The sequence below is a fragment of the Vicugna pacos genome, chromosome 32 (assembly GCF_048564905.1).
Source record: "Vicugna pacos chromosome 32, VicPac4, whole genome shotgun sequence".
Lineage (NCBI taxonomy): Eukaryota > Metazoa > Chordata > Mammalia > Artiodactyla > Camelidae > Vicugna > Vicugna pacos.
This window is the reverse complement of record NC_133018.1, coordinates 5,866,708-5,892,064: the sequence shown is the minus strand read 5'-3', so window position 1 is coordinate 5,892,064 and position 25,357 is coordinate 5,866,708. Positions and strand designations below refer to the sequence as shown.

General features: G+C 39.3%; 1 protein-coding gene and 1 pseudogene across 6 annotated transcripts in view; one reads left to right on the top strand and one right to left on the bottom strand.

Annotated features, from left to right (window-relative positions):
* Positions 1-1,738: 1,738 nt before the first annotated feature.
* On the bottom strand, positions 1,739-10,722 carry LOC102544175 (elongin-B pseudogene; annotated as a pseudogene).
* MTMR3 (myotubularin related protein 3) overlaps positions 9,390-25,357 on the top strand; it is a 112,718-nt gene continuing 96,750 nt past the window's right edge. For 5 of the 6 annotated variants that reach the window (XM_072953244.1, XM_072953243.1, XM_072953242.1 and 2 more), the window contains exon 1: positions 9,390-9,628. The gene's annotated coding sequence lies outside the window, so the exon portion shown is untranslated. Of the gene's footprint in view, positions 9,629-9,699; positions 9,989-25,357 lie in introns of those variants that run through there. The other variant, XM_072953239.1, reaches the window with a different exon arrangement.

Here is a 25,357-nt window from a genome sequence, read left to right as displayed (position 1 = left end):
GAGAATGACCTGGTTATCTTTGTTGAACTCAGCATGTCCTAAATTTACTCAACAGGGAAACTCTTATTTTGTTCTGTTTATTTTGATGATAGCTACATAATATTATTCCTCAGAAATGTTTGGGAAATTGTGAAGTCATAGGCCAATCACTTGGGTGTGATAGCTGGCCTGGCCTCTTCCTTGCTGTAAGACCCTGATCAAGTCACCCAGCCTCTCTGAGGCTCATTGTTGGAAAGCAAAGACTCACTTCCAGCTACATCTCTGTTCCTCTGTTTCCTGCCTTTAGAGCCACATTTTCCATGGAGGTGTTGGCAATGTTCCATGCCATTGGCTAGGGATAGAGGGTTATTTTTTCTTTCTGGTTGGATAGAATCCTGTAACTTCCCTGAAAGACCAAGGTCTCCACATCACACCAGCTGCCCTTTTCTGCCATATATGCCCTAAGCAAGAAAGATGGAGTGGGTCAGGTTCTAGAAGACTCAACCTTAAAAAGTCAAGAATGTAGGACTCAGGGACATAGATGGAATATGTCCAATAAAAGGATTTGTCAACATCCAGAAACTTGTTGGAACAGGGTTGATTATTTCCTAGAGGTGCTGATGAAGGAATTTGTAATATTAAAAGAATGCAACCATTATGGAATCTAGCCTGCACTCTGTGATTAACACAGCACTAAATCATAGAATTTCAGCACAACTTTAGTACCAGAATGGTAAGCCTGCCTCTCAGAAAGATGCCCAAATAAACCTATACTTAAAAAAAACAAAAAGCAAACAAACAAAAAAACCTATACTTGCTCCAATTTGTTGGTTCAGTGAGTAAGTTGGCTCTCTTTTGCCTCTGGGTCTTTACATGTGATGTTCCCTCTCCCTGAGTCAACATTTCTCTTGACTTTTGCTTGGTTAACTCCTGCTTTTCCTTCCAGCCTCTGTATCAATGTTACCTGGACCATTATAAGTGTGGGGTAGGTTCCCTACATAACTGCTGCTGCTGTAAATCCTGTATCTTCTCCATCAGAGGACTTGCCTGTCTTCTGTTGACTTTGTCTTGTCAACTAGACTATAAGTCTTAGAAGGGCAGGGACTGATTTTAGCTTATTCACTGTTGCATCTGCAGAGCCTGGCACGGTGCTAGACAAAGAGGGTACTCAACAAACACTCTCAATAAACAGAAAGATCAAGTGAATGTGTATACTCTTTGGATGCCTTGGTTCTCAGACACATTGGAGAAACAGGCAGCTTGGCATAGTCTATAGAGGTGTGGCAGGGCTGGGGATGGAATGGAGATCCTCTGATACTGGGTATGAGACTCTTTTTCATACCCCTCGACCACTTCTTCTTTTGCTTTGTGGGGGTCTGTAGACTGTTTATGAAGGGTGGGGAGGGGCCGAGGGGGAGAAGCTGCTCTACTCTGGCTGCACACTGCAGGCCCTGGAGGAGCCGCTTGGGGTTGCTTTAGGCTGTGGATCCCCCACAGAACCCTCTCCCAAACCGACACACTGGCTCTAGCTGGGAACCAGCATGCTGGGAGGGGACCACTCTGAGAAACAAAGGCTCAGTCTGAGCAGAAGGCTGGCCTGAGGGACAGCTGGATCCAGAGAGCTTGTTCAGCAGGCCAGCTTGGTAAACCTAAGGAATGGGCCCCATCCTGGGGAGGGTGATGCCTGAGTCAGGAGAGGGTGTGCAGAAAGAGGCAGCACCAAGGTGGACATCCAGATCTCTTTTATTGGCGGGCAGAGGGGGTCACTGGGGTGGCCCTTTCATTGCACAGCTTGTTCGTTGGCGCTGCTTCCTGAGTACTGTGGCTTCATCACCATCACGTCTGGCAGTTCGGGAGGGCTGGAGAAGGGCTGGAGGCGCATGGCTTCATCTCAAAGGCTTCATATGTGTGGAAGGCAAGCCCCACAGTGGCTGGGGAAGCCCCACTCGCCCAGGGTCTTGCCGTCGTCCAGAAGCTGGTCTTCCGGCAGCCACTGGAGGATGCCCTCGACCTTGTGCTTCAGCTCGCGCGTGGTGCTCCACTCCTTGGCGTCAGTGGAGACGGTGGTCTCGTGGAACGGGGTCAGGATAAAGGCTTCCATCGTGGTGGTGGCTGCCTCTCCCCCTCCACGGGCCGCATTCCCGGCACCCCGCGTCCGACCACTTCTTCAATAATTTAATATCTTTCCAGCAGAGCTTCTACAGCCTTATTCTAGCCTTTCTTGTCATCACCTTAGAAATTAAGACTGTTTCAGAGAATTATTTCATAACAAATGGGATCTTGGGGTAGAGGAAAATTTATCTAACTCTCAGGGGTAGGAGAAATGTGTGCCTTTGGACCGTGGGTTTAAATGAGCCAGCAAATCCCTGCTAATTCTCTTCCCTTGCTGGGTCCCGTTTGCTTCATACTCAGCAAAGGAGAAAACCAGCCTGTGTCACCCATGATTTATGCCCTGCTGTTTGCTCTCTTCCCCTGGAACATTAAACACCCTTAGCAGAGAGGGAAGAAGAGGTAATCTCAAGATGCCTGGCTGCCAGATGGGTGTCTGGAGCGGGCTCTCTGGTTTGGTGGGAGATGGGAGGGAGGTTGAAAAAAGAAAAAAAGGAAAGGCCGATGGAGCTTTCACATAAAAGGAACAAGGAAGTCTCTGTTTGCTTCAACTTTTGCAAAAACCATTGGCCTCTGAGCTGAGAGACCTGGGTGTTTGATTTACTTGTTTACCGAATGCCTTTAGGCAAGACTTTCCTCTCTCTGGGTCTCAGTTTCCCCAGCTGTCAAGGGAGGGTCTGGATGGCTTGAGCTCCCGAGAGGCTTAGGGATCTCAAGTTAGTAGTAGGTGCAGCAGTGTTGCTTGGAGAGAGGAGTGTAGGGAGGGCAGTGGTTAACCACGTGGACTTCAGCTCCCTGTCCCGCTGGCTGTGCGACTCCCAGACCTTCACCTGCATGATGGGCTTGCTCGCTTGGACCTTCCTCCTTGGGTTGCTGGGAACGAAAGCTCCCAGCAGTACTGGCATGGAGCCAGCACTTAGTAAGAGTCACCTATTATTGGGGCTGTTGTTCCTGAGATTGTCCCTAACTGTGGCCTTGGTATCTCTCTAACTGTGTTCCCCGCCTGGGGCCTGGTGAGTGGGGGCAGGGCATCCTTGCCAGTGCTTGGAAACTCTGGGCAGAAGGGAAGAGGAGCTATTTTCAGTGGATTCTGGTTCTATTTGTGGCTGTGAGTTGGCCCAGGCTGCAGGGAAGCTTTGGGTAGAGCAAGCTGGGCACTGAGAGGGGTGTGTCGTCTTACATGAGAGAGGGTAGAGAGAGGAGGAAGGGAGATGGAGAGGAGAAAGAGGGACAGTTACCTCTCCTCTCCCATGGTTCCCTCCCTCCATCATTTTCTATCCTCTTCTTAACAATTTCATCTCCTCTGCCTTCCCTGGGAGAATTTAGAGGGTGTGGACTGACCCTTTAAAGGTGGATTTAGTTAATAACACAAAGCGATCCATCAATCTGACTAACACAGTGTTCCCAACTGATGGCATTGATTTTCTGAAGCTGAAGTGGGATTCATATCCCCAGCAGAATTGTGGGGTATTTGTTAAAGCATGAGGAGTGTCTAAACCACCAAACCTCTAAATCATTTATCAAAGTATAGAGGAAGAACTCTCATTTCCCCACTGGACCCTGGGCAGGACCTGTTGACACCTGCCCCCTTCATCCAATTTCTTACTTAACCTCTCTAGGCCTCAGTTTCCTCATTTATGAAATTGATGAGGGGCTTGCCAGGGAGACATCTTTGGAGCTCTTGAGTCCTTACCAGCTGCAGTTCTGTGAATCTCTGAGGCAGTAATCAAACAAGGTGAAGCTGGATCCTTTCATCAGGGGATGGTTGGTAGGACTGGGAGGCTCCAGAGAGAAAAGGACATCCTACCCTGTCATTTTCAGGATGAGAAAACTGAGGCCCAGAGGGTGGGGTCAGGTCAAGCAGTGAGTCAGTGGCTCAGCTGGGTCAGGAATCCAGGCCTTCTTCCTCCTATTGCAGCTGGCCTTCCCTGACACGGGACTGCTGTGCGCCTCTTCCTGGGAGGAGGATGGGAGGCACATCTGTGCCTGTTTTAACTTATTTAACCCCCACAATAATTTCTTTTCCATATGAAGTCCATATAAGGTATGGTGGCAGGTCTGCTTGATTAAAAATTCTCAACACTGTTTCCCAGAGTCCAGTCATTTGAGTACTAGCCTTAGGCATTTTGACATAATCAGTTTTGTGTTAATATTCACATCACATTTTTCTTTAAATTGATTCCTCATTTTATATAAATAAATTTAGCCTCATCCTAAGCAAAGATATCTATGATACTGAGTTTTATCTGTTACATTTTTCGAAATGTGTATTAAACATACCTATTTAAATTAAGAAAATCTATGAACTGACGAAAAATGCCTTTGTGGTTGAGAAACTCCAATGAATATGGCATACCAGTGGTCCTCAAACTTGTCGGTTTCCTTAAAATTATTGAGGACCCTGAAGGGCTTCTGTTTATGTAGGATGTCAATTGATATTTACTTTGCTAGGAAGTCAAACTGACAAAATATTATTTATTAATTTGTAAAAGATAACGTGATTTAAAAATAACACTGTAAACCCATGACACGTTAACATCAATAATATATTTTTATGAAAAATTACTGTGTTTTCCAGAACAAAAATTTTGGTGAGAAGAATGGCATTGCTTTACACATTTGCAGCTCTTATTAAAGTTTAACTTAATAGAAGAGTTCTGCATTCTCTTATCTGCTTCTGCATTCAGTCTGTGTCAGTTTGTATTAGTTGGAATACATGAAGACAATCCAGCCTCATGCAATTCAGATAGTGGTGGATATTCTTTTTTTCTACTACACTAAAACTGGAGAAGGGGTAGTTTCTTAAAGTTTAGTTGCATAAATTCATTTGAATGAATTTTTTGTATCCAGTTACACTGAACTCCATTGGTGTATCTTGCACTTTGAATAGAGCTTTTATTCATGCATGATCTGGTAACATTATGCATTGGTCATTTGGAAAATATTGGTTCACTGGGTTATGTGGCTCTTCTAAATGTTGGCACAGTTTATTATACAATATCTGAAACTCACTTTGTTAATATTATTACCCATCTAAGCAGAAAGGATGTTAAGGGTTTGGAAGCTGTCAAGTTCATGGTGGGACATTCATGTTTTCCAAAATTCTAATTAAGCTCAAATTTTATCATTGGCAACCAAAACCATCAGTTGTTTTACCTAAAGTGACAAGCTTATTTCATACATTTTTGAGAAACTGTCTGCCAAATACCCAAGTCTGAATAATCATAGTTTGCACTGTTGACCATTCCTTTCAAATAAAGTGAAAATAGTTTGTTTTTTTTAACCTTTTTTTCCCCTTAAAAAAAGAGGCTAGTTCAGTTTGCAACTCAAACAATAGTGCTTTTCCTTGAGATGACTGTCTTACTTCTGCACATAGCAAAAGTGCTTTATGCATGGGAAGTAACTGCCTAAGGGGTATGGAGTTTTCTTTCATAGTGATGAAAAGTGTTTTAGAACTGGATACAGTTGGTGGCTGCATAATATTGTAAATGTACTAAATGCCACTGAATTGTCTACTTTAAAATGGTTTTTATGTTATGTGAGTTTCACCTCAATAAAAAAGTGAAAAAGGGTGCTTTATGCATAAATTCCTATTATTATAGAGAATATTAAAAAGACGTGTAGTCAAAGGTCTAGAGTTAATAAAATTAAAAATTTTTAAATTGCTTTGTTAAGGACATTCTTAAGTGAAATTGGCATTTTGTTTACTACCAGTGTTTTTTTTTTTTACCAGTTTACTACAGTACATTTGTGAAAAATATGATGGCTACCAGTATAAATAGTACCACTGTTTTAATTTGTGCCAATTTTACCACCACTGTTTTTATACCGTCAGTGCAGATATCAACACGGTAAAAAGGTAAATAATTTCTTAGTTCTATTATGAGAATAGTTTTGACCCATCTGGGTCCCTGAACCAGTCTCAGGGTTCCTGAGGACCCACAAACCACACGTTGAGGACCACTGATCTATGCTGAATTGGAGTTGAGCTGACCCACCCCAGTAGTAGGTGTGTAGTATGGTGAATGGAAAATCCCTGGAGATGTTGAATCACATACATTTGGGTCCAGTTCTAGTTTCTATCTGATCCTGAGCAAGTGGTTCCTTAAAATCTGAGAGCCGCAGTTACCTTTGTTTGCTAGCCTGGTTGGAAGGCCAAGGAGATGCTGAAGGGTTATGAGAGTTTGGGGATAATCCTCACAAAGTGCTCACTGAGGGGGAAGTGACTTTTATCATTCAGCAGCAGGACGTAGTGTTGAGAAGGCTGCGTTTAGGGGGTTTGCGGGATTCCTGCTTTCCAGGGACCCTGTGCAACCTCAGGAAGCCTTCATCAATCAACCTTCCCATCTGTTCTTAGACTACTTCAAAGAGTCCCTGAGCAGCAGGAAGAATGTCTTCAGCTTTGAAGATAGCAGGGGGAGAAGGAGACCAAAAGGGTAGCAGGGGGAGGTGAGGAATGTCAGGCGGGTAGAGGGGCCCCTTCGCATGAGACACAGGGCAGTGAGAAGCCCTCACTGAATCTGAATTGATTTTCTCTCTCTTTTCTTGACTACACAAAGTTTAGGACTTTGTCTTCAGCCAAAGCCCACAAGGGATCCCACCCATTGGTTTGGCTTTTCATAAGTTACGAAGTTTTCAAACTCATTACTTGAAAGAATCCTTACACACCAATGTGAGGTGAGTACAGTAGTGATTAGGACCCCACAGAACGGATGAGAAAACTGAGGCACAGAAAAGGGAAATAAGGAACAAGTATATAGAAGCACCAAGCTTCAGATTTAAGACTTTGGACTCGGACTAGCTTTCTTTCCATTGCTTTTTCTCAGGCCCTTCTCCCTGAAGTGAGTTTTCAAGGCCATGCAGCAGTTTTCTCTTTCTTATTTAGAGACAATTTACTAAGGTCTGCCTTACCAGTAAGCAGGTGGGCAGCACTGGGAATGAGGTGCAGTACGGAGTTTAAAAGTATGCTCTCGAATCAAATAATCTGGGTTCAAATCCTGATCTCTACACCTTCTCTTGTAAAATGGGGGAGAGTAACAGTACTTGCTCATAGGGTTGTTAAGATTACATTAGATGTACAGGTACAGCATTCATACAGTGTAAGTACATCTTAAGGTTCAACCTGTTAGCTACTATAAGAATGAGGACAAGCAAATAGTGATTTTATGGGCACAGAGAAATTCCTCCCACGTCCTATAAACTAGTTGAGGATTCCTTATACCAAGTTAAAAGGCAAATACAGCTATTGTCTAAAAAGAGGTCAGCTGTGATATGCCTAAAGTCTCCCCTCTCCCTTCCGATTCCTGGGAGCTGTGGGATAGGCTGAGTGGGTGCTAACAGCCTATTGGCTGAATCTCTGCTCCGATCCACCTAATTGGGAGCTAGCTAACCTATGGGTGGGCAGCCCTGGAGTCAGGTGCTAGCTTCCATCCAATCAGAGACCACCCAACTATGGAACCGGATCCTTCAGCCTTTGCTTGAGTAGAGACCCGAGTAGTAGAACTTGTGTCCCTAGGGGATGGAAACTTACAGGAACCTTATTTTATCCGACAATAGGAAGAAGAGGTGTTTTTTGTTTGTCATTCATCTGTTCTTTGTACTTATTATTTCCTTTCTCATTCCATAAAGACTATAATCATATAACAGTAAAGCAAAATCAGGACAGCAAAATAAAAAGGTGTGGGGTTAAGGAGGAAGGTAAAAATTACCATTAATATGGGGATTTAAAGGGCCAACAGTAGGCTACCATTGAGCTTCACATTTAGCCCTGGGCTTTCTGGAAGCCAAGGTGAAAAGATACACAATCAGGTGCCCCATGCTAATTATCAGAAAGGAAGCACACCTGTATCTGTGAGAGAAGGACAAGGAATGTCTCCTGCCATATCAGTAAACAAAGGAAGTTGCAGCCATCAAGCTATCAGCCACTGCAGCCACTCCCTTCCCCCTGCCCTCTCTGTGGTGCAGGCTACAGAATTCAGGGTGGAGATAATAGGGTGCCAGCCAGCAGTAGATAGTTAAGGTGCATATCAAAGGACTGGTTTCAATGAGCCCAGACTCTTGCATTTTCCCACACATAGAACAGTATTAAATTCATTAATTTGAGGTGTTTGTTTTTCTTTAATTAACATTAATCTTTTGATATTCCAACTATCTAGTTTTTGTTGCAAAAACTCTTATATATCCTGATTCCTCCCTTACCTCTTCTCAACAATTGCTCAGAGCTGAGAGGCTGACTCTTGGGCTTAGGTCCTCAGTAAGTCCACCAAATAAAACATAACTCTCAATTTTTAGGTTGTGTAATTTTTTTCTCAGGTGACGATGCCACAAAGTGGGCAGTACAGACTGGTGGATGAGAGCATAGTTTTTGTTGTCAGTTGGGGGTTTGGGTTTGAGTAAAAAAAAAAAATTAGCGCAGCTTATTCTGGCCTAGAGTTTCTTCATCTGTAAAATTGTGATAATAACAGTGTCTACCTATTAAAGTTGTGAAGATTCAATTAGGTGAGTTGTATAAACATTAGCCGTTAATAAAGAAATTTGCTTGCTACTTGTCATGAGCAGTTCTAGGTGCTGGGGAAAAAGTGATGAACCAAACAAACAAGATAACTTATCTTCAAGTAGCTTTTATGTTGGAATGGGATAGAGAGACAATAGAAATGAAAAACAAATGATTGCAGTGTGTTGTGGAAAAACAATATAACAAATGCAAGGATAGATTTAATTTGACTGGTTCTCTCAGCCATTTTCCAGAAAAGTCAAAGGTATAATGTTAAAACGCAACTCAGAGTAGATGAATCTATTAAGGGCCTTAGATAGTTCAGTACTTAAATGTAGAATTCAAAAGGTTGTTGTGGATGGGTTACAGTTTTTTTTTTTTTGTATTTTTGTTTGAAAATTCACTTCTTCCATCTGAGCTTTGGTGGAAGCAATCTGAAATGTATTCTGAGTAGAACCTTGAGCACACTATACTTACTTGCATCACCTTTAATTAGTTTTAGCCTTACCACAACTACAGGTGAAAGATACTACCATTGTTCTATTTTACTGGTTAAGTAGAGTTGTCTTGATCAGGGCTATAGAGCTAGGAAAGGATGCCTCCCCAAAGTTTGTGGGATCACCTTCGGTTTTCTTTTTCGCCCATTCCCCACCTGTTTCTTCTCTAAGCTGGGCTTCTCCGCCAGCCTCTCGCCCGCCAACGGCGTACAGATGGTCTGCAGCCCCGCCCACCTACCTCCAGGGCGTGACCACTGGCCCCGCCCCCGACCAACCCGCGACCGCCCGCCTTCTTTTCCCCGACCGCCGGCTGAGGGCCCGAGCGTGAGCGAGCGTCCTCGCTCGCGGCCAGGCTCGTTGTCGGGAGCGCGCTCTGTGTGGCCGCTGCCGCCATGTTGTTGTGGTTGTGAGAAGGCGGCGGCAGCGGCGGAGCAGCCGGTCAAGACGCCCCAGCGGCCCAGGCGCTGGCCCCCGCCGGCCCTGGCTGGGAGCCTTGTAGGGTGGCGGAGGAGGCCGTGCCGTGACAGGCCTAGCCATGTCCTGCCGCCCGGTAAGGAAACCCCCCGCCCCCCCCCGCCCCGTCTCCTCGCGGGGTGAGGAGGAGCTGGAGGAGGGGCCGGCCTCAGCCCCGGCGCGGCGGCTGTCACCCTCTGAGGAGGCGGCGGCCCGCGGGGGGCTGGGGACGGCGTTCGTGGCCTGGGGAGGGGTGGCCCGGGCGGCGGCCACTGCCGCCAGAGGGAGACGCGGGGAGTGGGAGCGCAGCGGCCCGGCTCGGCCCGGACCCTCGGCGCGGAGGAGGCGGGGTCCGGCCCGGGCGGCCTTCCCGGACCTGGTGGGGCAGGCCCACGGGGCTAGGATTGTGAGGCGCAACTCCGGCAGCGTTCGGGGAAGTGCCCGAAGACCCCCGGAGGTGAGTGCGCGCCCCTCTCCCGCGACCGGGTCTGTGGGAGTCCTCCATGGCGAGAGGCCGGAGGTCGGGAGCCAGCGGAGCCCGCGGGGCGAGCAGAGCGGGCCCGGGACTTGTGGGAAGGAGGAGTGGCCGGCTGACTGTGCGGCGGGGCATCCTCCTGACCTGGTAGTACTTTGGTGGGAAGGATGGTTCCGAGGCTGTTGAGAGAGCTCTGCAACGCTGGTCAAACAGCTCCACGAAAGATAAGAGTTTTTTTTCAGGTAGAAATCGTGCCACTAAACGTATTGAATCCTGCTGCTTAGGACCTCTAAGATAATATTATTGGGTGTATTTTGGGCTAGGAAACTTACCCCAAATTAATGGGTAGATTTTACGGCCACTTTGATAAACTCTGGAGTCTGATAAAGCTCACCTGTGAGTTTGCACATGCGTTGCTGTTAGGTAATGATGTTCTGGTGTCGTCTCCAGACTGAGGCCTAAATTCTGAACGGTTTTAGTATCTTGATATTTATCTGACATTATTTTCTCACAGCGAGGAAAAAAATGCGCATACTCTTCTAGTTGAGGTTCAGTTTAGTTTCTCACGATGTGTGGACGGCGATTCCGTCGAGGCCTAGGTTGAATTTCAGGAGATGATTTTTTTGAAAATGTGAGATGTTTGTGATTTGTACCTGGCGAGCTGTTGGGGACCTTCCCCTTTGAGATTCAAGGCTGTTTTTCGGTGGGGTAGGAGGCAAGACGCATGTTGTTTTCACTCGGAGGCCAAGTAAGATTGGTGCCATTCAGAAAGTCTTCCCTTCTAAGGCCTGTGACTTGGGTGGGTTGAAGAGCTTAGAGAGTGAACTCTAAGTAAAACCAGTACTGTACTGCAAACCCAGTACAGTATGTGATATTAAACTAAATTTGGAGGGTTCTAAAATTTTAGATTGGCTCCCTGTGAGGGCTTCTTTCAGCTCTAATTACCTCCCTCATTTTCAGGTGGTCCAGAGGTGTTCAACTGACTAGGACACTGGCTGGCACAGCCCCACTGGTAGTTAATGGCAAGCCATAGGAGAGCTCAAGTTTTCTCGGCTTGTAGGCCAGGTTTTTTTAGTTGAGTAGTTACCTAATTAAATACTGGTTCTCAGAAATAGTATGGACTGCCTGAAATGCTGATTCCTGGGCCTTACGCAGAACCTGGTGAATTAAAATCTGAGGGTGGGGCCTGGGAATCCATCCTTACAAAGCTCTCTGAATGATTCTAGCCAGCCAGGTTTGAGAACTGCTTTAGGTCACGTTTGGTATTCCGAAAGATTCCCATTAATTATGACTTCTGAGAGTGTTTTAAATTACCTATAGAATTTGAGAGGTATGGAAGAGGGGGAAGTCTGAGAGACTTTAAACTGAAAATTGATCATCTCTTAAAATGAAATGGATTTATATAGGAGAAACAGATTTGTTGGCAAAAAGTATTTCTGCAAGCCTTCAGGAACACACTTGATAAAAGTAAATTGTGCTTGACTGAAGGTATATCCAAAATATCTAGAGATATTTTGAGGAATCCAGAGGAAAGAAGCAGAGAGGGAGAGGCATTAAGTCTTTCTGGCCCACGAAGGGATCCACTGAAGGTGCTTCCCAACATCGTGGTTGCTTCTAGACTATCTGATTCAGGTTTCTAGTAAAGTGAGGGAAGGGCAGGTGAGTTAGCAGTCATTTGAGACAAGGGTTGTGAACCAGGAAGGTTTACTGTGGATTGTGAAAAGTGCTTGAAATATGCCTAAGGCCATGAGGAGTGGTAAAGTCAGTCTTTAAGTCTGTTGTAGTTTTGGTTGACACCTTCTGTGGTAAAGTGGAATGCTGAGTTACCAAAGGAAGTATTCATTTTGCAGAGAGGGTGTGGTGAGGTTTTTTAAGTTTGGAAGAAAATGTTACAGTTTTGTAGGGTAGTGAAGAAATTTGATAAATATCCTGTCGAATCATAGAGTAGTACTTTTAGAGAAGTACACTCAGTTGTCCAGTACGAGAGCCGGAGGCCATGTCTTTGATATCTTTGTGTCTCCAGTCTAGCATAGTTCCCAGTGTATACTATGCCCTCAGATATTGAGTAAATGAATAGTACTGAGATGGGAAAAAACAGTTTATGGTGGTTGATAACATTAGTTATTAAAAGCTACTTGATAAGTTGAACTGGGTTAGTCAGTTTTTTAGTTCTTGTGGTTTGGAACTTTGAGATCCCATCAAGAGGTTCTGTTTTTTAAAGATTTTCATTGTACACTTTTCCTGTCCCCTGGTTTTTGAGTCTTAATGTCTGTTTTTTTATGTGTTAGTAACTTTTTTTAAGGAGCACATTTTATTACATTAAGAAAAATTTAGAATAATGGGAAGCTGTAGATTGGTAGAAAGTCTGTGTCATTAATTTGACTGTGTGACTGCTTGGGAATATCACTTCTGGGCCTCAGTTTTCTTATCTATACAATTAAGGCCTTGTACTCATTCATCTCAAGTAGTTTCTCCAGACTGATTCTGCGAATCTTTAATAATTTGTAATTATGTTATGTTATTTCATCTTATAGGTAGATGAAACTTTCAATTAAAAAAAACAAAGAATATTCTGTCTTGGGTTTTGCTTTTTTGGCTTACGGATTTTAGACATTGTCTAGGAGTCTCTGGAAATTGAGTACGTGTTGCAAGTATTACGCAGAAACAACTTGCTTATGCTGTTGAAATTCACTTAGTGTTGAAATCAAAACAGATTTCACATAGGGAACTTCATAATTTAGTGTGGAGCCACAAGATTAAGAATGGTTTGGGGGAAGTTTCTGCAATTTATATGGTCAGTTGTTTCTTTCAGACCACCTAATTCTTTAATTTTCTGTGGTTAATTTATATGTAATTTTATAATCAGTGAAACTTTGACTTAGAATATGAGATCAAATCAATAACAGATTGAAGTAGGATTCCCAACAATTTTAGAAGATAACAATATTGTTAACACTCATTGCTATTTTTAATCTTAATTTTATGATAACATTGTTGGTATCATGCTTTTTATCTTCATTTTTGCGTCTAGAACTTCAACATACCTTTTAAGTTCCTTTCAAGTTCATATTTATATCAGGTGTTCAAAGTGAAAATTGTTGTAACATGTCAGTAGATGACCTATAAATCCTGGGTTCAAGCCCATGTTGTGCTCCTCATTAGCTGGCTTGTTTCTGGCAAACCATATAACCCTTCTGAGCTTTAATTCCCTCATTAGTAAAAAGAAGAGCAGCTTCTCTATTTATCTCACTCTGTCAGTGAGGATCAAATGGAATGGCATGTATGGAAAGCAATTAAAAAATGTAAAGGGCTGATATTAGAATCCTATTGTATTAGAATTCTATTTTCCTGGAAGAGTTGGCTTGTGGAGCAGTGGTAAATCTGGTATGTGCTGTCAAGTGAAGAATTTACTAATATCACTCATAAGGCAACAGAAGATTTCTGCTTCTTTACTCTGCCTGGGGAAACTTTTTAGCAAGTATTTGCATCCTGTCTGCCCATAGAAATAGTGTTTTGAGAACTTCAGAGGGATTGGGGATGTCTCACATTTGTGCCGAGGTTTGCACTTGGAATAGACTTGCTAGGTTCACCCATTTTATGTTGGAGCAGTTGTGTTAAGAAGTAGGGTCAAGGAGTTTGCTGCATTCTGTGTAAAGTTTTAAGTCTATGTTTTCTTAATGGCAGGTGGCAGCATCATAGGGTAACGAAATCAATGGTGATTTTAAAAAGCATTAAATAGAAAATATCAGCAAATCAAAAATAATGAAATATTTAGGAAATTTCAATTTTTTTCTATGTATATATATGTGTACTGAGTTGCAACATAAGATGTATTTTTCCTTGAGCTGTGGTAAAGCTTTGAAGCTGTTGCTTAGGAACATGGTACTTGAGCTATATCGTTAGGACAACTGTCTATAAGATAGTAAGGCATAAAACAAATGAACAGCTATAAGGGAATTGTGAAGTTGGGTTAAATTAAAGCTATTTTGTTAAGGGTTAAATACCTCCTACCTCTGTTATACATTGTTGATTAATGAACAAAGTTAAGACATAAACTTACGCTAGTATTCTTAAGCACTCTTCCCTTAAATAGACTGCTTGATAACGGCAAAGGTATTGTCTTGGTGCTGATTGCTACAAAGCATCATCTTGGCTATCTGTTCAGGCCTGAATCTATTATGTGCCAATTTGTGTCTTTGTATACTGTTTAGAATGATTTTATTATAAGAGTAGCAAGCTTTTCTGATTTCACTTGTCTGTGTTCTAGATTTAATTTTTTCAGTAGCTAATGCTTTTGTAATTTAGTTGCAGAAGAGAAATACAAATTTATTTAGGTTTCTGAATTAATCATATATTGGCAATCTAGCAAAATACAAGGAATTATAAGTATGTTGATAAACCCTGACACTTGGAAAGAATTGGTATTAAGACAGGATGGTTGACTTGAAATAGGGTATTTCTTATCTTTTTGTTTATGCCTATCATTTTTCTGTAAGATAAAACAAATTTGTGATCATAAAGTATTTAGACTGATTCCACAAACCACATGGGGCAAAGTAGTGTTTATAAAGAGTTTTTGGAAGTCTATAGGGCTAAAATAAGGAGTTTTGAGTTAATTTCACTTTTAATTTCAAAGTGAAATTGTTTCTATTTATGAAAACTACAGTACATACTCAGTGGGGGAACCTACAAAAACAATTGAGATAATGTAGGAGAATAAAGAAAAGTAGAGATGACCCTATACAGATGAGTCTATAATCTCATTTAGATGTAATGTTTGGGTTTTTTTCTTTTTTACTTACACATAACCACTGAAATACTTAAAGAACAACTTTCCATGTTGATGTTCCCGTAATGGTTATTTTGTGTTCTGTGATATGGATGCATCATAGTTTACAGCAATTCTCTGTTAATGGACATTTTACTTCTCATAAAATAGTGCTGTGATGTACTCATTTGGACTTTATAAATATAATTGTGCTATTGTTGTCTTAGGCTAAATTCCTAAAAGTGGGATTTACTTGGACAAAGATTGTGTGTTTTAAATTTGAATATACTTAAGGTGCTCTATAGATAGGATGATATTTTAAAGTCTCAGCAACAGTGTATTAGCGTCCAATTCCATATGTTTTTGCTAGTGATTTACTATCTTTTAGCTTGTTGATAGGCGTTTGAAATAGTTTGGGGACAGTTTTTCTTTATTCTTTTTTCATCATCAGATTTAGCCTCTACAGCTTAACGGTGGATGGGGCAGGTAAAAGTGAAAGTGCAGTGATAGGGGCTACTTGAGACCACTGGTCTCTAAACTTTTTGATTACTCATCCCAACAGTAAAGAAGAAATTGAGCATTAATTCTCAGTCCTTAAATATTTATTTAATTTACAAATAATATGTGTAGTAACTGGTTATTGTATACCTTACAAAATTTAACAAGGATAAGAATTAAAAATAAAGTTAAAATGTCTTTCTCCTTTACTCCAGTGGAGCATCTTGGATACTCCTTGAGGTGTAGTATGTTCTGCTTTGAATATCATTGCTTTAAGATTTAATGTTGGGCTTTTATAGATGATTGTTTTTGGGCATTTCTACTAGTTCTGCAGATGATCCAGCTTAGTTGTATTATGATAATCTTTAAGTGTCCCATGTTGTTGAGAGCCGTATCTGCAATAAGGGCAGACATAAACCTTGCTCATTAAGCATCAGTTTGATACCTTTTGTCATTGTTCAGGTGGCTGAATTTGAAAAGGGAAAATCATAGGATAGAAAACAGTCTAAATAATTATCCTACTTCTCTTAGATATGAAGAACTAATACTGTGTAGAGTATGTTTTAAAAAGTCTATGCTTTATGGAAGGCAGTTTGGTTGTAACATTTATTTTCTAAGAGTTTGTCTTGGAGACTGAGTGAAAGGATGAATAATTGCTACTTGCTTTCCTTTGCTTGTAAAATACCACAATTAACCTGTCACTCTAACTCCATTTGGAAGAGCCTGAGTCAGTAACTGTTTAAAAATGCATTCTTGGACTGAAACTTAACATGATGAATCTTAGATTAAAAGGTAACTTTTTTCTTATGTTTGAATAAATTGCTTTTGATTGGCCTTGCTTTGCCCCTACCCCCCATAAGTTATGAAATCAGAAATTGATGCTTTTTGCACTACAGAAATGAGTCTCCCTCTCTTCCCATCGTGGGGAATTTAACTTCAGTTGTTTTATATGGCTCATTGTCAGAGAAAGATAATATTAAAGTAAGTCTTAGAGATTTGAAAATAGCAACTTGAGTAATTTTTTTTTTTGCCAATTAAATTTTCTGCCGGTTGAAAGAAAATTTATATTAAAGATGATTGCTAAATGCAGTATTTTGGGAAAAAGACCAGGTATCCCTTTTTACCTTAGGTAGCATGATTTATAAGGTGCTGTCACATACATCTTCTTAGAGCCTCATAAGGATTTGAGAGCATCATTTAATCAGGGATGTTGTGACTCCTTTGAGGCCACATGCCTAGTGTGTGACATCATATTTAAAGAGATAGACTGTAAGCACTGCAGAAGTATATGCTCCTGATGGCTGTTCTCTCTCACTTCTCAGCACTTAATATACTCCTGGTACAGAGTAAGCTATCAATATTTATGGACTGTTTAAACTCTTGTATATTTATTTACACATATAAATAAGTTATAACATTGTAAATCCAACGCATCGTTTTCTGTAGTTAGATTGTTCCTCATCTTATGTGCACAGAAAATGTTTCTGTGGGAGTGGTCATTAATTTTACATCAGCCTTTGAGATATCGTCTTACTTTCTCTTAAGGATAGGTTCACAGTGACAAAAAAATGAGTCTTGATCTAATTCCTTTCACTGTGTGTCCCTCCTACTGGCAAGGCTCTCTGTGTATGTGTGTGTGTGTGTGTTATTTATAAAGTAGGCTGCTATTTACAAAGGAAACATACTCATTAGTTAGTCTTTGGGTATGTAATGATTCTTGAAACATGGACTCCATGATTGCTATATGGTGAATGAAAAGGAGCAAGCATGATTTCTCTCACTTGTCTCATTCTTTCCAGTTCCTGTACACATCGTTTTGGCTTACTCTGAAAACTGAAAAAAGTTAGTCTTCTGAATAAACTAGTATTTTATTTCCCCTTTGTTCTGCTGTACTTAAAATTCTGTTTGGTGAGTGAGCTAATATCCTTTTATAAGCTAGAGACCCTGTAAAGAGAATGGAAATATTAATAGTGATTGATTTCTGGCTGAGATGGTGACTATTTTCTGATTGATATTCTGTAGTTTCCCAATTTTCTATAATGAGTGTGTATTACTCTTAGGAAAAAACTATTCCAAAGTACATTTTATTATCTTTAGTTTTCATTAACTGTCTTATGAAGGTTTAAGTCATAGTCACCAGTGAGAAAAAGTATGTTGTTAATTAGCTCCGGTTCCTAATCAGAGTGGCACCTGTAGGAAGTGGTATGGGAAATGGGATAGGCAAGCTGATGGGAGCTTTCTCATTGTAAATTCCGCTATGACTGAGACAGCCTGGGTTTTGGTCACAATTAAACACAAGACCTGCACCTAATTTTGCTCTTTCTAATGGGCTGATTGGGAATTATGAATGATACCTTAAAAAGAAAAATCAGATTCTGTGAACTCTAAACACAGAACTCAGTCTGAATTTCCAGTTCTTCTGCTGACTTGCCATGTGAACTTGAGCAAGTTCTGTAGCAGTGTGTATGTGTGTGTTTTAAAGTATCAAGTGGGATTATAGCAACTCAGATGTGATACAGATTTTGTAATTTGAACTGAAAGATACTTAGATAAACGATTTTTATTTTGACAATATAGTCTCATAGGGGTTTTGGTGTTAATATACAGCCAGGAGTTGAGCCACTGTAAGTTTATTTACTCATCTGGTAATATTTTAGGAAGATGTATGTAGTATATTCTTTAGCGTTTAAGTGATTAGATAAAGCTTGTCAACTTTTGCTATTAGTTTATTGCAAATTATAGTGGCTTAAACGCTTTTGTAAGTAGATGACATATCATTTAGAATGTTAGACTCCTGGGGTAGGACATTTGTAATTATCTGCCCTTAAATTTTTCTTTTCAAGAATAAAATTAAAGTTGAAGAGCAATCAAAGTAATGAAGGTAGGTACTAATACAAGTTTTTAGGGGTTTTTTAGTTAAAATTTTATAGTAAAGATTAACAGGCTTATCAGAAAAAAATACTCTGTAGAAGTCCATAAAGCCCATACTCTTCTGTTCCCAAATTTCACAGTCTTGGCTTTCTTTTTTTCACTTTTTAAAAACTGAAAAAAAAAAATTTAAAAAATCTTTTACCTTTTTTTAATGGAGATACTTACTGGGGATTGAACCAGGGACCTTGTGCATGCTAAGCATGTCCTCTACCACTGAGCTGCCCCCTTTCTTTTTTAAAAGTAAAATTTAAATATTTTAAAAATTTAGAAAAATATTGATAACAAACACCATATATCTTATTTAAAAGATGTTGATTTAGATTTAATAGATGTTGACATCTTGTCAGATTTGCCTCAAAGGTATATTTATATTTGTTTTTAAAAATTAAAATATTACATGGTTGGAGTCCTTTTTGCCCTCATTTTAAATTGTTTATTAACTGGAGATCGATTTACTATCTTAGCCGATGCTTATATTCTTCCAACAAATGTCTCTGTGTATTTAACATGTAGTATTACTGTGTTTCAAATGTATATGGTACTGTAGTAGATATATTCTGCAATTTTAAAAGCTTGAAATTTATGTATGTTGATGATGTATATTTATGTAATAGCTATGTAGTATCAATTGTACAAGTAGAACACAATTGTTGTCCCCTAGTAATAGTTGTTTTCAATTAATATCTTAAAACTTCTCTTCAGAAGTATCAAACTATATGTGCCGATTTATACTTTTTTTTAAGATTACAGACATTTTACCTGTCACAGAATATAGATTTATCTCATTTTAAGGACTATGTAGTTTTTTTTTTTTTTTGTGATGGGAAGGTAATTAGATTAATTTATTTGTTTTATTGGAGGTACTGGGGGTTGAACCCAGGACCTCCTGCATGCTAAGCACATACTCTACCAGTGAGCTAGATCCTCCTCACCAAATACTATGTAGTTTTTTAAAAACTTTTTATAGATACATTACAATTATTTATCTAGTCCTTTACTGATAGACATCTAGGGATTATTTTTTGGCATTTTCCCCCCATTACAATAAGGATGTGATGTATATTCTTTCACTTTATACTTTGAACAACTGTAGGATTATTTAACAAATAATTCTGCAGAATGACTTTTTAGGGAACCAAATTGGATGCAATAAATGTTGAAGCTTTTATATTAAAGCTAAACCAATATGTGTATTTGTAACTTTCTCATTCTGACTGGGTGCTATGTAAGAGACACTGAGATGGATAGCTTAATATAAAGCAACTGATTTGTTATAATTGCATAGCAGAAATAAGAGGAGTTGCAGTTTTATATAGGTAAGGCATATAGGAGCTGTGTTTGGAGAGTATTGGTTTTGCTAGCACAGAACAGAAAGAGGATTCAAAAGTAAATTTGTAAACTGTTTGCTATATATTATTGAAATCAAATCATTAAAATACTTGAAATTTCTTATACTCTCTGTACTGAGCCTTCTTAGGCTTTTGAGATCAAAGACAGTTTTGGCAAAGATGTGTGTGGTGGCAGTGTGCATAACTGGGGGCAGACAAAGATTGGAAAGCAGTGGAAAATCTGTACTGTTCTCAGAATTAGGTGATAAGGACCTGAATTAAGGTGGTGGCAAGGTGGTAATTTAGGTGGCTAGATTAAGGTGGAAGATTGTTAGTCAGCACCCTGAGAATGATTCACAGTTAAAATTTGAGTATTTGATAATATTGAGAGAACCTTTCTTACTATCTGGCTTACCTACGCGTACTTTGCAAGAAGACAAATTAAGCGTACATTAAAGAACCAATTCACAGGACAGTACTATGTGATTCCATTTATATAAAGTTAAAAAAAAAAACTAAACTAACAGATGGCAGCAGAAGTCAGAATAGTGGTTATTTTTGGCAGTAAGCACAAAGAAGGCTGTAGGGGTGCTGGTGATGTCTGTATCTTGATCTGAGTGGTAATTTCATGGTTTTCTTCACTTTGAGAATCATTGTATACTTGTATGCTTTTTTGTACGTATATTACACCTCAGTTTTAAAACTAACCCCCTCACAAAGTTTTAATGAACATAATCAGCTGAGTTTGTCTTCCTTTTAGCTTTTTGACTTTTCTGTTTCTTCTGTTACATAAATACACTTTATGATTATGATGACATCTATTTTACCTTTTACAGTTATGATCTAGAACATTCAGAAGGGGGCATAAAACAAATGTGTAGCTTAGTGAATTTTTAGAAGGAGGACATAGAAGGGCTTTTAAAAGTATGTCATACCTATGTAAGAAGGGAAGGAGTTGATAGAGGGCTAGAATTCTTGAAGAGAACAAAGTTTTGAAGAATCTCGGAATAGATGATCCTTGCTTTGGCTCTGCCTTCATCTTACTCTTTGGACAAGTCATTTAACTTAATTTGGGCCTCAGATTTTTCTTACTTAACCCTCTTTGCAAGGTGACTAGTGCAGTTCAGGTAAAATTATAGGAACATTGAAAGGTTTTACCTAGGCTTTTAGGCCATTGAATTTAGGTCTCTGACCTTACAGAGCAGAATTGTGATATACAAAGATAAAATGATTTGTACAAGGACACATAGGTGGTGTTTATTAAGATAATTCATTTATACTGCCTTAAAACTTTCTCAGGCTTTAAGAGTGCTAGACACTATTCTAGGCAGTTTACATGTAGGAAGTCATTTAATTATCTAGGATTATTCCCAGAGGTAGGTATAATTATTCCAATCTTACTTATGAGGAAATTGATACAAAATGGGGTTAAATAACTTACCCAGGTAGTTGAATTTTTGCTATACTGTCTAGTTAAGTGAAAGCACTTCTTACTTTAGGTGAATGTTAAAAAGATCTTTTAATACTCTTTTGCAGGTTTTGTGAAGTAAAACTTTGGTTTTTGAACAACCAAAATTAAGAAAGAAACCTCATTTGTTATGACCTTTATGATTCTAGAAAAGGTTGATGTTAACATTTATTTGGGTTTTATTCTCTCCTTGATAAAACTTATTTTCTTCTTGAAACAACTAGGATGTAAACACTAGTTAGTTTTCTATTAAAAATAGATTTATTTTTTAATCCTAAGGGAATTTATGACTACTTTACAAATATTGTTTAGATTGCTAGGCAAAATGTTAATGGAAGGCAGTTTTCAAACTTGGAGGCAGATCTAACAAGGTTTAGTGTTCGTCGGTTGTTTAAGCAGCATCTGGTCCTTGTTTTCAGAACAGTAATTCAGATTCTGTCACATCTGTGGTTTCAAATTTTTTTAAGCTAAAATATAATTTATATACAGGAAAACTCACCCTTTTTGAGTATAGTTCTGCAAGTTTTGGAAACACATATGATCACTCTAATCAAGATGTAGAAGAGTTCCCTCACCCCAGAAATTTTCCTCATGGCCCTTTATAGTCAGCTCCTTCCCCCACCTCTTGTCTTTGGCAACTACTCATCTGTTTTGTTACTGTAATTTTGTCTTTTCCAGAATTTCATGTAAATGGAATCATACAGTATGTAGCCTTTCAAGACTGACTGCTTTTATTTAACACAGTGTACTTTGAGACATCCATATTTTGTGAATCAGTGATTAATTTTTTTGGGGGGGGTAATTAAGTTTATTTGTTTTATTTTTAGAGGAAGTGCTGGGAACCCATTTACCAAATGTTCATATTTGAAGTATATCTCATTTGTAGGCTATCAGTTCCTAGCTATTTCACATAGAAATAACTACCTGGAGATGCCCAATCTTGCAGTAGGGGTTGCAAATTAACAGTTGATCTTCTATATGTGTATGTTTTGATATGGACAAGATTTAGGCACTTTCCTTTTCCTGAGACTACAATATATGTGATTCAAGTCTAGAATTCTGAGATAGGGTTGCCAAAATTAGAAACATGGGAATCTGGAGGTAGCAACTATGGGACCGGTATTACAAATAAAATGTTTAATTAGTTATATTAGTTGCATATTTGGTTTTCACTGCCTCATTGTTAAGTAGTCAGGGTAGGCGATACTATTACTCTCACTTTACAAGTGAATAAATTGTGTTTCAGAGCTGTCAGAACTTGTCTGAGGTTGCACTGCTAGTGGATAGCTGACCTAGAACTTCAGTCCAGATCTTCTGGTATCAAGTTGGATGCTCCCTTGACTATTGGAATTTAATATGGTGAATAAGAACTCAGACTAGGGTTTGAATTGTGGATCCTCTACTAGTACTCCTGTGATTTTAGGCAAATTCCTTAACTTCTTGCCTCAGAATTCTCAATTTTGAAATGGGGATAACAGTACTTAACCTCTTGAGGCTTTTGTTAGGATTTAGCAGTTGCTTATAACAGTAGCTCGCCCATAGTAAGCACTACATATAAGCCAGTTGTGGTTATTGCTACTGTTACTACAGTGATGACAATACTGCTTCTTTTTCTGAAAGCATTATTACTGTCCACTCGTTTATTTAGAACTAGAAGCTTTCCCATTCCTGCTCTGTGGAACTACTTAAGTTGCACCACATACACCCCTCCTCCCATTCCCAGTGTTTTACCTTCTAAAAACTAGTGGATTCCTCTAAAAAGGTACAGTGAAATAGATTTTTCCCTTTAGAGATATTTGATGGGCCTTCAGAGGATTCCTGGATATCTTTAACTTCAGAATTCTTCAGCTAATTTAAAAGGTAACTTTTGCTTCCTCAAGAGCATAAAAACTTTTAAATGTACCTATTTGCATAACCTCTACTTAAAATTATCAGTAGATTTTACAGGATTATTTTTGAACACTTGCACATAAGAGAATCTTTTAACATGTTACTATGTAAACATGCTTGTATTTTTCATCCCTTCTGTTACTGAAACATGTGAGTGGCTTGCTTGGATATGTATCTGTGTCCTTTCTTTGATAAACACTTGAGAGAGTCTTTTGAAATGCAATGTTTTAGGCACCATTTCAACTCTACAGAAATATGATTTCATGATAAAGTCAACAAAAAGCTCATTGGCAGCAGTCCAGAAGCTGACTCACCAAGGAGTAATGATAGACACTTTGAAGGGAATGGCCTATCCCAGGGTCTTATTTCAAAGCTTCATTCTCTGATACCATCAGTGAAAGGCAGCCAGGAAATCAAGATGAGATCTCACTTGTTTCTCCTGGGAGTGATGGTAGGAAAGACTTCCATAGTAGGATCCAAGTAAGATTTTCTCCTAACAATCCTGTAGAACTTGGGGATGGGTAAAAAGATGAGGATTCAGAATGATGGTGACCTTTGTGGGGTTGTAGTGCTATTTCTTTCTCTGGACCTGGATGAGAATAATCTTGTAATGACTAAGGGTTAACTCAAGAAGCTCAGTGCCGTATCAGTTTTCTAGAGCTCAGGGAATATACTTAGCTCAGTAGTAAGCATGAGTATCATGTTCATGTCAGACACTGTAGCTACTGTTCCCTACTTGAATAAACTAGAAGAAACCAAAGCACAACCAGAATCAGTTCAGTTTTGAGGAAACAGACTGTTTGCCTACTAGCATTGAATATTTTAGGAGTTGAAAATAGTACGAAGGTGGACTTGCTTCAGAACTGAAATAAGCGCTAATGGATTGTTATTATGGATTAGAATGATGGTAGCTCCATTTCCAAATACAATTTTATAGACTTAAGGTTTTGTAGGTGGTAAATTAATCTATAATCTCTACCAAAGATCACTTAATTACTGCCTCTGTGGAAATAGCATTATACCCTTTCATTTTGTTGAAAGTTTTCTCAGAGAAACACTTGAATAATAAAGTATTTTTCAGAGATAAAGCTTAGTGAATATGCTACAATGGTAGACGGACTCATTTTTGATTGTGGTACTTCTGTTTATCAATAAAAATGGCTAAACATGATAGTCCTTTCCTATTGACTATTGTGGAAGGTTGCTTTAATTGTTTACTATGTTTTTCCAAGCTTAAAGTTTAGGAATGAAAACTTAGTTTTCAAAGTGTTGTCATTTAATACGAGCTTTCTCTAGAATGTGCCTCTCAAAAGTTAAGTGCTTTTCTTTAAGAAAAATATTACTTCGTGATATTTTTGTATAATTTGAGAATATAGATGTTTTTCCCCCTAGTGATCTGGGCCTGGTTTCATTGCACTGAGAGAAAAAAAAAATCTTAGTTTTTCTTCTTTGCCTTTTTGAAATGGAGTACTTTTGACATTGCCCCCCCTGCCCCATGTGCCCCCGTCCCCAGAGCCCTTTCCCAAGGCAGTGTCTCTGGGCCTTTTGCTTTTGAACTGGCCTTAAATATGCTGGTCATACATGAGTTCTTACATGGTTTAAACTTGCATCTGTAAATTATTGATCAGCGAGCTCTATGACTTGGGCAAGTTATCTTACCTCTTTGTGACTTAGTTTTCCCTTTTGTAAAAGGGGATAATACCTTGTAGTGTTAAAACTTAAGATGAAATGACTAATAAATGAGGAAGCACATTAGAAGAGTGTGCTGTGTGTGTTGGCTATTTAATTATTATGAATGAGGACCTTGACTTCTCCCATATACTATTTGCAGCTTTGTGTTACTGTAATTTTTTCATAAGCAGTATGACTAACAGAACTTTGTATTGAGGAATTTACTTTATCATGAATAACTATAAATTTGCTACTTATTAAAAAGAGTGTCATTTTATTCCCTAAGATTAAGCTTGAAAGATAAGAACTAGTAGAGAATGAGCAGCCTTTTTCTATGTCTTACAGGTACCCAGATACCCCTAAATGTAGGTCATTGTTTGAATTTTGAGTGTACATGCAGTTATTAGAACAAAAACAGTTTGCGTGAAACTGGGAGTGCTGGAAAGATAAAAACTGTAGAGGGTAGCAAACTGTGTCATTAAAACTGAGTGGTGGATCAGCAAAGAATTTTGTGTTGCTGAGTTTTCTTTATAACCCTCAATTGTTTTGAAACGATTAGTCCTGAAACAAAGTAATTTAAAACTTAGATATGCTAGGAAATTTCAGATTCCTTTCTACTTCAAAAATGTCTTTTAAGGAAGGGAGCATTTCTCCATAGGTATTTAGCCCCCTGAGTGCTCTATGAATCTTAGCTCTATGAATCTATGGTGATTATGTGATCAGCAATAAATCAGTCTCATGTTACGCTTTAGTTTCAGATTTGTGCCATCACTGAGTGAATTTTTAAAATGAAATTT